Genomic DNA, 15,203 nt, shown 5'->3' with positions numbered 1-15,203 from the left:
TACGGACACGTTTACCACAAAATCGTTACGAACGTTTCAAAACGGATTTCGATCGACGAAGCAGTTCAAGGAGTCGGGCAGTAGTCATACGGCACGTACATAACCTTTTGGAAGGCACGATGGAATGTATCAACACAGAACGTCTGGGGTCATTTCACGTGTCCAAGCATTTTATAAGACTTGTGCAAGTGATTGAACATACTATCGGAATATTCGTAACGGATTACTCGAACAGATTACTCATATCTGAATACTTATCTCAAAATAATTCTAGCAGAGTACTTGTAGCGGAGCACCTATGCCCGGATACTCGTGTCAACGGAAGGGCATGCAGTCGAATTGTAATAGTGCGCACGGTCAATAACCCGGCCCGGAGGACCGGTGAACAATATCATAATAATGGGCACAAGCGGAGTAATGAACGACTGATACAATTTACGAATCGGAAGAGCTATAGGGCCCCATATAGTCATATGTCGGCCCGTTAATCCAACTAGTCTGAACAAGTGGTCATCACGGGGTTTATTTTGCAAAAGTTCTTCAAATATTATGTTTATAGTTCAAAATGTAAGTTAGAATGTCGAAATACTTTTGTAAGCTTGATAAAATCATAGGTTGACCCAATAGTCAAAATAATTCGGGTAATTAATCAACGGGGTTCATTTCACAAAAATATTTCCAAAATGGTCGTTGTGGTTCAAAATATAGTTTAAGATATCGTGGCGACCAAAACATTATTTTATGGTAGTCAAAATTCATAAACGAAAGCCCTTTACCGGCGTTATGCCAAGGTGAACCTTATAGGGCAAACAAAAGGGTTTCGGACTTAGCGGGCCCACCTCGGGTGAAGTCGAGGTGGCGGACATGATTTACGGACATTTGAGGTCTATGGAATCAAACATAAAGGTTTCGAAGTGATCCGACTATGTTTGCACAAGTTTCGGACGTTTGGTTACTTTCTAGCCAAAATAGGGTCCTTAAGCTTCAATGGAATTGAATGAATAGTAGTCATTTTCTAATTCGGATTTTAAGGAGCAGAATTGCTCCCGGGATTCCGATATCAACCTGACATACTAAGACATGCCAAAAGAAGAAGTGGGAGCCTTACATACCTTTCTTACTTCGTACGCTCGATCAAACTCGATTCCCGTTTCGTCCAAAATCTGCAATTGGTCATTGTTACCAATTAGAATTTTCAAGACTTAAGAATGCACTTATCTTCATTTTGTCTACCGAAATTTCGGCAGCACCTCCCCTATAAATATAACACCCCCGAGAAACATCTCGGCTCAAATAATAGCGACAACAACCCAACAGCATCAACAAAGTCAACAACCATTACAATATAGCACAATATAAGGCAACTAGTTCTACTTTCCGACATAATGCAATAACGCTCATTCCGACTTCACACTTCCAAACTAAGCTCAATATTTTCATGTTCATCATTAATCAAGATTGTCACCATATAGTTTAGAAGCATTTCATATCGTTTCCACCAAATATTCACACAATATACAAAATATACAATTTTCCACCAAGATCATATTTCATCCAAAACTTCTACGAATTCAACAAAACTTCCCGAATCACATTGTCTTCCTTCCAAATTCCTCACAACAACATTAGTTCCCATTCTAGCATCTTACTTTCACACTTACACAAAAATCATATGAAATCCACCTAATTCCTCATAATCACATACAAGTAATTTCAATGCCAATTCAATTCATTAAACCTTCATTTGCATTGCAAGGATTACAACAACACAACTAACATACTAAACAAACTTAATTCATTTCTATAACACCCCACTCCATACCACACGGCCAACCACCTATATTTCAACTTCAACCAAATTTATTCAACTTCCATCTCCAATGTGAATTCCACCATAACCACAACTAAAATACAACATAAAATTTAACACACTATAGGTGTACACAAACATATATACACGGCCACATGCATATATATATACCCATTTGGTAAACTTCCATATTCCCGTAGTTTCTACTCATTCCTACATACTACAACATAAACAAAGGCTTTACAACATATAAAAGGGAATCAAATCTTACCTTTTCTCTTCAACTTCTTCAAACTTCCACTTGCCAATCACAAGTACTTTCTTGCGTTAAAAATTATGCCATCTTGAAGAGCACCCTTGAGTTAATAATATTGCTAAAAAATTATGATTTTTGGATCACAACTAAGGGACTTGGAAATTTTTGTTTTCTTTCTTGGAGGGGCCGAAACCCCCCCCCCCCCCCCCCCCCCTTGTTCTTGCTCCCCCTCTCTTGCTTTATTTGTTTTCTTGAATATACTTGAATACCAATAAGTGCTTATCCCTTCTTATAATAATTTGTCACATGTTTAGTCACATGACAAATTATTTGGACTTGGGCCAAGACCAATACCATGGCCGGCCATCCCCTCTCATTTTGGGCCAAGGTTTTATTTCTTATTTTGTGAGCCCAATTGGCTATTATTTTCGTTTTGTAATTCCCGAAACTAGTTTCCGAAATTCTATTTTTTTTTCCTTGGCCTCCTTCCGTGTTTCCACACCAATATTTTTCATGAACAACACACAATATGTGAATTCAAATCAACATATGGCCTTATTCCTTGCAAATCAAAATCATTCGAATTTTCCCGAACATGCGAAAGTACGGGATATAACAAACGCAATTAACATAATAAATAAAATCAACTCATCTCCCCTTCACCATGAGGTACCTCACAGCCACAACACCCACACACACACACACACACAAATTTCATAAATTTCACTCATTTCCACATACTACAACATATATATATATATATATTCCATAACATAAAAGGATAGAATTTTACCTTTTCTTAAATTTTTCACTTGCCACAAAAGTAGTTTTCTCGCCTCAAAAATTATACCACGTTGAAGAGGGTCTTGAGCTTAGTAAGAATACAAGAAAATTACGATTTTTGGATCAAAGTTGGAAGCCCTCAATTGTTTCTCCTTGGCCGTGAGGCCTCTTCTTTATTTTCTCTCAATTTTTGTCTTCTTGGTTGTTCTTGAAACTTCATGAAAAATGAAGACTTGTTGGCCCCCTTTTCATTTATTTAATTCATGGACATAATTTACATGGGCTTGGCCCATTCTTTTCCTCTCCTTGGCCGGCCACCCACATGAGTTGGCCTTTTGTTCTCTTTTTTTTTTTTGGCCCAATTAGTTGGCTAATTCTTGTAATTCATGAAACTAGTTTCCGAAATTTCAATTTCGCCCTTAGCCTTCCTCGATATTTCCGTCTCAATATTTTTCATAAACAACACATATATATTAGATAAAAATCAAAATGTGGCCTTATTTCTTACAAGTCACAATTATTTCAAATTTTTTTCGAATGTGCAAAATTACGGGATATAACAAACTGCACGGCATCTCTCATCGCCCTGTCCTCCGCCCCTGGCTAAGGAGCGGGAGGCTCGGGCGCTGGAGCCTCTGGAGCTACTGGTGGAGCCGCCTCCTGATCCACAGCGGCAGCGGCAGCGGCTGCCCCAGGCTCCTCGGATGATAATGGCGTAGCAGAGCCCGCTGACTGGGGCATGATCTTGGGCATAGTCTGAGCACGGGCCCTGGTAACTCTCTGGGCCTGGCTAGTCTCTCCAACTGCTGCTGACTTTCCCTTCTGGGCAGCCGTCACTTTTCTCGGAGGCATCGCTGAAAACATAACAATTCGTTAGGAAGGAATCATCCTAATAATACAGCTCTATCGCACGATCTAAGATAAGAAGGAAGGGTAACATCCTAAATGTCCTGTAGCCTCCTGTTTATAGATGTGGTGCACCACACACCGATAAACAAGACTCTACTAGACACAGCCTGTAGACATTCCGAGGACAAACCGCTCTGATACCACTTTTGTCACGACCCAGCCCCGTGGGCCGTGACTAGTGTCCTATTTGGACACCCAAACCCATACGCTTACCAACTCGACATATCAAAGACTTATTTAAATTTAACATACGTTATTTGGCACAGATACTGAGAACAGACGTCATCTTAAGCGGTCACCTGTAAAAGAAATATCATACAAAAGCCAGCAGGCTGGCGGAATACACATCGCTCGAATACACATACATATATAAACATATGGGCCGTTTTGGCCATGACAGCAAACGGGACCGCTTAACGCACACGTCACAGACATAATTGAACAAACACGACCCATGACCCACATATATGTCTACAGACCTCTAACAAACACAACAGAATCATATGACGGGACAGGGCCCCGCAATACCCCTGAATATATACATATATATATATATATATATATATATATATATATAACGAAAGAGTTTGTACCAAAAATATGGGCTCCAGAACAAGGGAGCACTCCAAAGCAGCAGAACAGATAGCCTAGGCTGTCGGGTCACTGAAATGAACGTCTGTACCTGCGGGCATGAAACGCAGCCCCCCGAAGAAGAGGAGGGTCAGTACGGAATATGTACTGAGTAGGTAAAGCATAGAGTAATATGAACAGAATCACAAGAGAAACAAATAGTACAGAAGATTAGTACCGAAAGTAAGTACGATATGCAAAGTAATGACAACAACTTATTGAAAACACAAACCATGCATGCCAAGAACGGTATTCGGTCCATTGCGGGACTCGGGGAACGTGGCGCCACCCTAACTTTGGCGCCACACACATCATACTCCAGAATATTTTCTCCGTAATCTCCGTCACACATAACATATCATAACATAAACACGGTACCCGGGAACCGGACATATATACACGAGAACCCGGGAACCGGACACATCATACTCTATAGCATATACACGGTAACCGGGGGCCGGACACATATACCCGTTACCCCGGAACCGGACACATCATACTCCGGAAATATATATATATGGAACCCGGCCCTCAAGTAAGGGACTCGGCGAACCATACGCACGATACATACCGGCCCGGGACTCGGCGAAAGAAGTAATGACACATGCACGAGCAGAGTAGTGAGAAACTAAATGCACATAAATCAAGAATCAATGGATATATATACTTACCGACCCCTGGAGGCTCTGAAACCAGTTCCAGATCGATCCGATCTAGCATGAGAAAGTTACGAACGTTTGAAGTACAGAACGTTCTATAAGCGTTTCAGAAGCTATTTTTTGAAATTCAAGGCCAAAATCAGGTCAAGTACCTCTCGGATATCAATATGGATTAGATCAAATGGAACTTTTAGAATCGTTTGCACATATCAAAGCATGTCAAAGACGCGATGGAATAATCGACCGGGCTAGAAATTGGAAGCTCAAGACTTTAATCAAATCACTTATCTCTCGAACACCATTCGGAAACATATTAGCCAAACTTTAGACATTATAGATATGCATTACAATCATATGAGACAACTTATGGAAATCAAGAACGTTAGCCATCCTAGAAGTTCTAAGAATGGGAATCTTTCTGAAATCGTTCATATACGTCATATTTTTACTTCATAAGGATCATGACAAATAAGAAAAAGGTTACGCTTTACATACCTCGCTCACCTCCTAATCTAATCCCAACTCAAGTCTCGGGCTTCCCAATATCTACAATAACGTATTAATTACCAAACATCAGCTACAAGTACTTAGAAATTCGATTCGAACTAGCATTTGTCTACAAAATGTTTGGCAGCATCTCCCTTGTAAATTCAACATCCCCGAGAATTTAACTCGGCCAAATTCATCAATCACCATACCAACAATACCAACAACCATAATAATAACATCAACAATCAATTTAAAACGCATTCTAACATTAGTAACCTTCTTCTCTATGTAGCTTATCACATTCAATTCAACTACGTACATTCAAGTCAATATCAACGCTCACATATTCATTACTAATCCGAGATCATTCAAACACAATTCAAGAACATTCCAAATAAACTATACAATATTCAAACAATTCCACCAACGCACCATACTCCACTCGAAACTCTACAAACGCAACAAAACTACAACGTCGCATTATCTCCTTCCAAATTCATCAACAACAACAACAATTCACACTTTAGCAACTCCACTTCCATAATTACATAAAAACCATATTAAAATCATATAATTTCCTACAACGACCTACAACCAATTTCCATGCCAACTTGAACCATTAGTCTTTCATTTACATCACAAAGGCCACAACAACACAACTAACATGCTAAATAAAATTAACTCATCTTCCCTTCACCAATTTACACCACACGGCCACACACACACAACACACCCACACGGCCCACACACAACACATAACATTTCCATGATTTTCATTCAATTCTACTCACTACAATATATATAAATCTTCCATAACATGTAAAAGAATAAAAATTCTTACCTTTTCTTCAATTTTCCACTTGCCACCAAGAGTGGTTTGCTTGCTTAAATAATTATACCACGTTGAAGAGGACCCTTGAATTAGTAATAATACTAGAAAAATATAATTTTGGATAAAAAATTTAAGGCTCCAAAATTTTTTTTCTTTTCTTTCTCTTTGGTCGAACCCCTTTTTTTTGTGCTCTCAAGTTTAGTCTTGAATGTTCTTGAAGAATAAGATGATAATGATATGGCCCCTCTCTTTTATTACTTGAATTTAATTTTTCACATGGGCTTGGCCCATGCCACCCCCATGGCCGACCACTTTTGTTAGGCCTTTTTCTTTCTTTTTTTCCAAGCCCAACTTACTTATGTCTAATATTTGTAATTCATGAACCCATTTTTCAAATTTTCAATTTTGCCCTTATCCTTCCTCTATATTTCCGCATCAATATTTTCCATGAACAACTTATATATTAAATAAGATCAAAATATTGCCTTATCTCTTACTAGTCACAATTTTGTCAAATTATTCGAATATGCAAAATTATGGGATATAACAGCGGCCTTGCCTCGATATCATGAACTCGAACTAGATGGTAAATGTAGCCCTTGGCTATTATCTTTCTTGCCATAAGGTAGGAAATAAACCTACCCCTTGGGGATGCAGTGTTACCCTTCCATTCAAGTACGGGCTCTCCCGAAAACTAAAATCGAACCATTTTCGTCCGGCAATCGACATTAGCATAGCACGAGGCCAGCCAATCCATACCCATAATTACATCAAAATCTATCATTTCCAGTTCAATCAAATCGACTTTTGTCTGTCGATCACATATGACAACTACACAATTCTTATATACTTGCCTCTCTATTACGGGATCACCAACCGGAGTGAATACCTCGAAAGGTTTAATTGTCTCGGGTCTCACCCCAATACAACCAGCAATATACGGAGTAATATATGAGAAAGTAGAACCTGTATCGATCAGAGCATAGACATCACGGGAAAATATAGTCAATGTACCTGTGACGACATATGGGGAGGACTCAAGATCCTGTCGCCCAGCTAAAGCATATACGCGGGGCTGAACAGCACCTGAAGCAGATGTTCCCCCTCTGCTTCTACCTCTACCGGCTGAAGTCTGGGGAATCTGTGCTGTCGGGCGTACTGAAGAAGACCCAGCTGCTGACCCTGTAGGCTGAGTCCCAGCTCTACCCCTCGCTGAGGGATAATCTTTCATCATGTGACCAACTTGCCCGCAGGCATAACATGCATCCGAACCCTGACAGCACTGCCCGGAATGCAATCTACCGCACTGGCTGCACCGCGACACTAAAGGTCTCCGCTGACTAAAATCTCCCCTGGATTGAAAATCTGAGGCCCTCGAACTCTGGCCTTGTCCTGACTGGAAAGAGCGATCAATCCTCCTATCTGAAAATCTGGGAGTTGCACTAGTCGCTGACTGACTTGAGTGCCTAGAATGCATCTGTCTAGGTCCCCCTCTATATTCACTGCTCGACCCCATAGATCTAGTTCTTTTACCTTGCCTTCTGTCATTATCACGGTCACTTCTTTGCTGCTGTTGTCGTTCCTCAAGATTCTGAGCATGTGCCTGTATTCGGGAAATATCCATCCCGTCTTGCAAAGAGGCTGTCAAGAAATCTCTAAATAAGTGTGGCCCTAAACCACCCACAAATCTGTGGACTCGGTCTCCCATGTCGGCCACCATAGTCGGAGCATATATACCTGGCCAGAGAATTAAACTTCATGCTATACTCTCGAATACTCATAACTCCTTGCTTTAGATTCAGGAACCTGTCCGCTCTAGCTCGGCGGACCTCGAGTGGCAAATAATGATGAATAAAAGCGTCAACAAACTCTTGCCAAAGAGGAGGAGGTGCACTTTCTGCTCTTGATGCTATCCAGTTGTTATACCATAATACCGCCCCATCGCGGAATCTATAAGAGGCCAACTCTACTAATTCAGTCTCAGAAGAATGCATAAGTTTCAGCGTCCTCGACATCTCATCAACAAAGCCTTGTGGGTCCTTATCCGGCTTCGACCCGAAATATTCCGGAGGATTTAAAGTCAAGAAATCACGGGCTCTCGTACTGGCGGAACGATCACTCGGGCCCGCATTCTGCCACTGTGCCGGGGTGGCGACCAATTGTGTTAGTAAGTGTATAGCCTCGGTCACTTGTTGACCCGAAGCACCTGGTGGAGGGACAGGAGCTGAGGCTCCTCCTTGCCCTTCTACATTGGGCACGGCCTCGCTTTGTGATTCGCTTTCCTCTACATTTTCCGGAGGCTCTCTTTCTGCCCGCCTCTTTGCCGTAGCTTTGCCTTTCTGGGCGGCCGTAGCTTTCCCTTTTGGCGGCATTCTGAAATCACAACGCACTTTTAGGAACGGATAAAATCCTATGCATGGCTCTATCGCACGATCTAATGGAAAGAAAGATGGTCATCTTCCTAAATGCCCTGTAGCCCCTTGTTTATTGGCGTGGCGCGCAACACACCATAAACAAGACTCTACTAGACACGGCTTGTAGACACTTCCTAGGACGAACTGCTCTGATACCACTTTTGTCACGACCCAGCTAGGGGCCGCGACGGGTACCCGGGGCTAACCGCCGAGCACCGCTCGTTCTATTACTCTCCTTACTCGATTAATGCCTTATTATCCCATTCACACTCAAAACATGGAAAATATCATAGTTTGTATGAAAACATAAATACTTTTGTATATAGAAAGGTTTGATACATCAAAATACTGAGTGCACATATACATGAAAGATGTGAGACCATGCTACCCACACTGCGCATCTACGACCCTCTACTGACATACTATACAAGAGACGGAACAAGACTCCGTCATGCCCAAAATATATATACATATATACCAAAAAGAAATCATAAGCACCTCCGAACAATGGAGTGCTCTCAACAGCTGATAGCTACTAAGTATCTGGATCAAGCTCGCCTCCCTGTCTACCTGTGGGCATGAACACACTGTCCAAAGAAAAAGGACGTCAGTACGAATGTTGTTCTGAGTATGAGAGGCATAAACAATGAAGGAGAGCAACAACAATATAAGGAGAACATCAATATGAGCATCTGAGTTTGAACAACAACCATAAGAGAAGGAATACATGTTGTCTTACTCATACCCATCATGATATCATAAATGCATGACATTCAAGCTGCCCGTCCTTACCGGAACGGTGTGATCATCAATAATATAAGCCCGCGTCCGGGGTACCATCTCATGCCGCCCACTAGTGGTGTCTGCCCACGCCCGAAGGCCGTGGTGTATCCGTATAGCTGCCCGCCGTAGCGGTGACTGCCCGGCCAAATAGGCGCGGTGTGATGCAATCATGACATGCTCTTTATAAAATACATATAATAATAAGTTCGTCAAAATATGCTTATCTTAACATGATGCATTCATAGGCTCAAGATCATCTATACTCTACCGGGGTGACGTAAGGTCGTGATACCCCGATTTCATTATGGAGCAATTATCGACATTCTACCTCACCTTGAAGGGATTAGTACATAAGGTGAGTGTAAGCAATAAAGGACATCATAGTCAATAGGGTATCATCATATCATTTTTCTCATCTTATGTAGACATGTAGGAATATAGACTTAAGCTTCTCGGGATGCATGAACTTATGAAGAGGAGAGGGACTCATACTATAAGATTCATGCCATTAGAAAGAAAGGACTAGCCTCACATACCTAGTCGTTCAGCTACGCTATCGCTCACTTTTCTTCCTTCGAAGTTACGTCGTTACCTTCACGAGAGAATCGTATTAACATTAGTTAATCCATCATAAGAACGCGTCATTATTCCTAGAGAAAACTAGGCGGCATTTCCTTTGTTTCTACTATTTTTTCCCCGTTCTATTTCAACTCCTAATCATATACAACCACACTCGTGATATTGCAAGCAACAACCATCATTTATAGACCTTAAGCAAAATCCACCATTTTCCTCCAATGTCCCTACATTTTATGGTTTTTGCTTATCATCATAATTTTACTCATTTCACACTTATTCCATGGTCTATACGTCATTTACAACGTATTTATAATCATCGCATATTAACTTCCATGATTTTATTCATCTATCATTCCATGGTGACACTATTCACTCAGTAATGGTACACTCCCTCTATCTTACTACAATTCAAGTGTCTTAGTCTTCCAATACCGTAAACAACATGATAAATTCATGAAACTTACCTTAGATGATGGTTGAAAAAATCTTGAGTAGTAATACCTCCTTTGCACCAAACCCTACTTCACCCTTGTTGGGTTTTCTTGAGGTAGATAACCTTTACTTGCACTTCACACACTATATCTTATGGATTTAATGTGGTTGATCTTGATGTTCCTTTTATTCTCTTGAATGAAGTGTTTTGGAGAATATTCTAGAGTGTTCCTGAAGTGTATGGATGAAGAATGAAATAAAATGAGGCTTTGGTCCCTTTTTAATAACTCAAAGTTTGATCTTTAATGAATTTCAGTCGGGGTGAACAGTGGTCGTAAACCACAGTTTACGAGCCGTCCTCCCTGGTCGTATTTAAGCATGTCTAAAATAGAGAAGTTGGCTGAAGAATATTGCAGTTTACGATCGAGGTTTACGGTCCGTAAACCAGTTTACGGGCCGTATTCCAAGTCGTATTTAAGCATTTCCACACTTAACAGAAAGTTGGAATTTGAAAGGCTGGAGGACGATGGTGGTTTACGGTCCATAAATCACTTTACGGGTCGTAAATCACTATACGACCACTGAGCTGCATGAAATTCTACAACTTTTCCATTTCCAACAATTCATGAATCTTCACCCTTTACTTAATAAAACACCCCACACTCATACCATTTGTCGTTCTATTCCTTGTACATGTACGGGGACTTTTCCGAGGTGTAACAATAAGAGTACATCATCTAGTATACCATGTTTGGACACTTAGAAAATTTCATGCCTATTCGAATAACTGGGCCAGTTGGGCCTGCTTGATGCCCCAGCCAATATATATTTTGAAAATGTCCCTTTTGCATAATTGTCCCTCTCCCCATTAGCTTAATAGTTATGGGCCTAGCCCAATTCTGTAGTAATTCAATTTTTGGCCTTGTAATTTAATTTATGTCCTTAAGTCAAATACTAATGCATTGCATACCCATATTATTGTAAACCACCACCACCCCCCCAACATCCGTTGGTGGGTCCAACGAGACCCACTAAATTTCCTAGATCGAGCCAACCTCAACCATGGATGGACTGAGCATTTGGCATAATTTGGAGCGGATAAAATTACATGCATTTTTATTCTGTTGGGCTTGGTTGGCCCTACTCCCTACCTCATATTATTTACTTGACAAATTGATGAAATATGCTTTATTGGAACCTTTAAAAAAATTTCACGTGTTTAGAGTTTCCAAAAACCATTTAAAAAAAAATTGTAAAAACAGATTTTGACAAGTATTAGCATGCAAAACGTTTTTGAGAATAAAACTGCCATTTATGAATAAAAATTGTCACACCCTAATCCCACTAGGGTGTGATGGGCACTCGACCCCATACCCGGAGCCGAGCGAACCCTCAGACTCTTGCTGCACATAAAATCACGTCAAACTTTTTAAATCAAATAAGATAAAATACAAAGTAATTTATTTTTTCTCAGAAATATTCTTTCTCGTAGCTTCCAAGCCGAACAAATCTATGACCATACAAAATTTAGTACATAACACAGACCGACATATCGTCTGACGAAGCCACTTACAGACTGACAACCAATACCCACGACGCTGTCTGCAAAGTCTCTAACGTAATCCAGAAAGCATAACATACCAACTCTGACTCGGCAGCACTCCGGGAACAAATGGAGCTTGCCATCTGCACTGGAACATCTTCTATACTGTCTTCAACTCACCTGGGAGTACCTGCGCGGCATGAAACGCAGCCCCCGAAGAAGAGGGGGTCAGTACGGAATATGTACTGAATATGTAAAGCAGGAAGCGCAGAAAACGAAGTCATAACCGAAGTAAAATGTACAGAAGGTGAGCACAATAACCAGAATACCAAAGTGTTGCATCTGACATACAAATCATACATAAGAGGCTCCGGAAGACAAATACGGCAATCAAAATGCCAAAATGCTTTGCTTTCTTTTGAAAAAAAACATTTCCGTTTCATACACACAGAAGATCGAACACACAATTACGGCGGCCAAAAGTCCAGCGGTCACTATCACACATACCGCGGCCAAGTATCCAGCGGTTAACATCCCAAATGCGACATACCGCGGTCAGGGGTCCAGCGGTCAATGTCGCACACACCGCGGTCAAGAATCCAGCGGTCAACATCACAAATGCGGCATACCGTGGTCAAGAATCCAGCGGTCAATGTCGCACACACCGCAGTCAGGGGTCCAGCGGTCAATATCCCATAGTACGCACAATAATATAAATGCCAAAATCGTATATCAGAAAAATACAGAAGGTAAGTAACTTGTCCAGAATATCAGAATACTTACTTTTCAATCACAAATGATGCATATCAAAGTCATGCAAAGGGCACAGGAACATGGTTGTCACTCCCGTCTCTGGCGCCATAACACACCATACTCCAGAAGATTCCATAACATGTACACGGTATCTCGGGAACCGGACATATAACACGAGAACCCGAGAACCAGTCACATCATAATCCATATACATAGTAACTGGGGACGGACATATACCACAGTACCCCAGAGCCGGATACATCATAGTTCGAAATTACATACATGGAACCCGACAAGGGACTCGGCGAACCATACGCACGATACATACCGGCCCGGAACTCAGTGAAAGGGATCATAGCATATATACGAGCGGAATAGTAAGAAATTAGGTGCACATAAATTAAAACCCGGTAAAATAATCGAATGTATTATCAGGATATTCGTAACCGAATACTTATTTCGGATACTTATATCAGATTACTCATAGCAGACTCCTTGTATCGAATTGCATGCTCACATCAGGATATTCACATTAAGGAGCTTTCCAATGACTTATGGAACGAATCAAACGGAGTCTTAGATTCATAGACGAAAGTCTTACTTTTATATCATACAAAAATAGCTCAAGTGAGACAAACGAAGGAAATTTCGGAACTTGTGGGCCCACCTCGGGTCAAGTCGAGGTGGCGGATATAAATTACAACCATTGGACTCTACGGAGTCATCCATGAAGGTTTCAAAGCGAGCCTATCACGTTTGTACGAGTTACGGATGTTTGAACAGTTTTCCAACAAACTTAAGGGCTATAATTCAATTGTACTGAATGAATAGTACCAAAAATTCAAACTCGCATCCCTATGAGCAGAATAACCTACGAGGCTCAAATCCGAACCTAGTACACCTAGGACATGCCAAGAGAAGAAAAGGGATAGCTTTACATACCTTTCGCGCTACTTACGCTTGTCCAAACTCAATCTTCGTTTCGCCCAAAACCTACAATTGGTCATAGTTACCAATTATGAGTTGCAAGTTTTTTTAAGAATTCAAACTCAAGCCTATATTTGTCTACCGAAATTTCGGCAGCATTTCCCCTATACATATAGCATCCCCGAGACTTAGCTCGGCCCAATATATCAACAACAACAACCCAACAATCCAACAGCATCAACAATTATTACAAAACACAATATAGCATAACTAGTCTTCTTTCCAACATAGTGCCATAGCTTTCATCCCAACTTCACATTTTCAGTTCAATAGCAACCTTCTCATATTCATTTACTAATCAAAGATCGTTCCAATACAATTCGGAAACATTTTATGTCATTTTACAAAATATTCACACAATATACAAAATATACAAATTTTCCATCAAAACCACAATTCATCCGAAACTTCCAATCTTCAACATACATATTCATAACATATTTCCACCTTCCAATTTCATCAACAATAGTCATAATTTGCACCTTAACAATTCATTTCCATAATTACATAAACTACAATAAAGTTGCATATTTTCCTACAACAACTTAACAATGGATTTTCATGCCAACTTGAACCATTCTCCTTCATTTACTCCACAAGAACACAACAACCAAAATACCAAATAAAACTTACTCACCATTCCTTCATAATTCAACACATATACACGGCTATACCTACAAAATACACCACACGGCCACCACCTCTATATTCATGTTCTTTATGAATTCCATTCATTTCCATACACTACAACAAGCACAAACATTCATAACATAATAAAGAAGAGGAATTCTTACCTTTCTTCTTCAACTTCTTCACTTAGCTAAGGTTGGAGTTTTGCACCAAAGAGTGATTCTTTTGCTTCAACAATTATACCACGTTGAAGAGCATCCTTGGCTTAGTAGAAATGCATGAAGAGACAATTTTTTGGAACAAAATTTCCCATTGCCAAATTTCCAAGGGGTTGGCCGAACCCCATGTATTCTTGCTCTCTTTTTTTTTTTTTTTTTTTTTGTTCTCTTGAATTCTCTAGAATGAAAATGATGAACACATGGCCCTTTTTATTATTAACCACATGGATTAATTAATCCATGGGCTTGGGCCAAGGCTTGGCCGGCCACCTCTCTTCTTGGGCCTTTTGTTTTCATTTTTTTTTAGCCCAATCTCTTTTGGTCCGCATTCCGTAATTCACGAAACTAATTTCTGAAATTCCAATTTTACCCTTGGCCTCCCTCAACACTTCTGCATCCATATTCTTCATAAGCAACATATATATTGACTAGAATAAAAAATATATTGTTCTATCTCATCCAAGTCACACTTATTTCAATTTTTTTTTTCGAATGT

This window comes from Lycium barbarum, chromosome 2 (genome assembly GCF_019175385.1).
Source record: "Lycium barbarum isolate Lr01 chromosome 2, ASM1917538v2, whole genome shotgun sequence".
Classification (NCBI taxonomy): domain Eukaryota; kingdom Viridiplantae; phylum Streptophyta; class Magnoliopsida; order Solanales; family Solanaceae; genus Lycium; species Lycium barbarum.
This window is presented reverse-complemented; position numbering follows the sequence as displayed.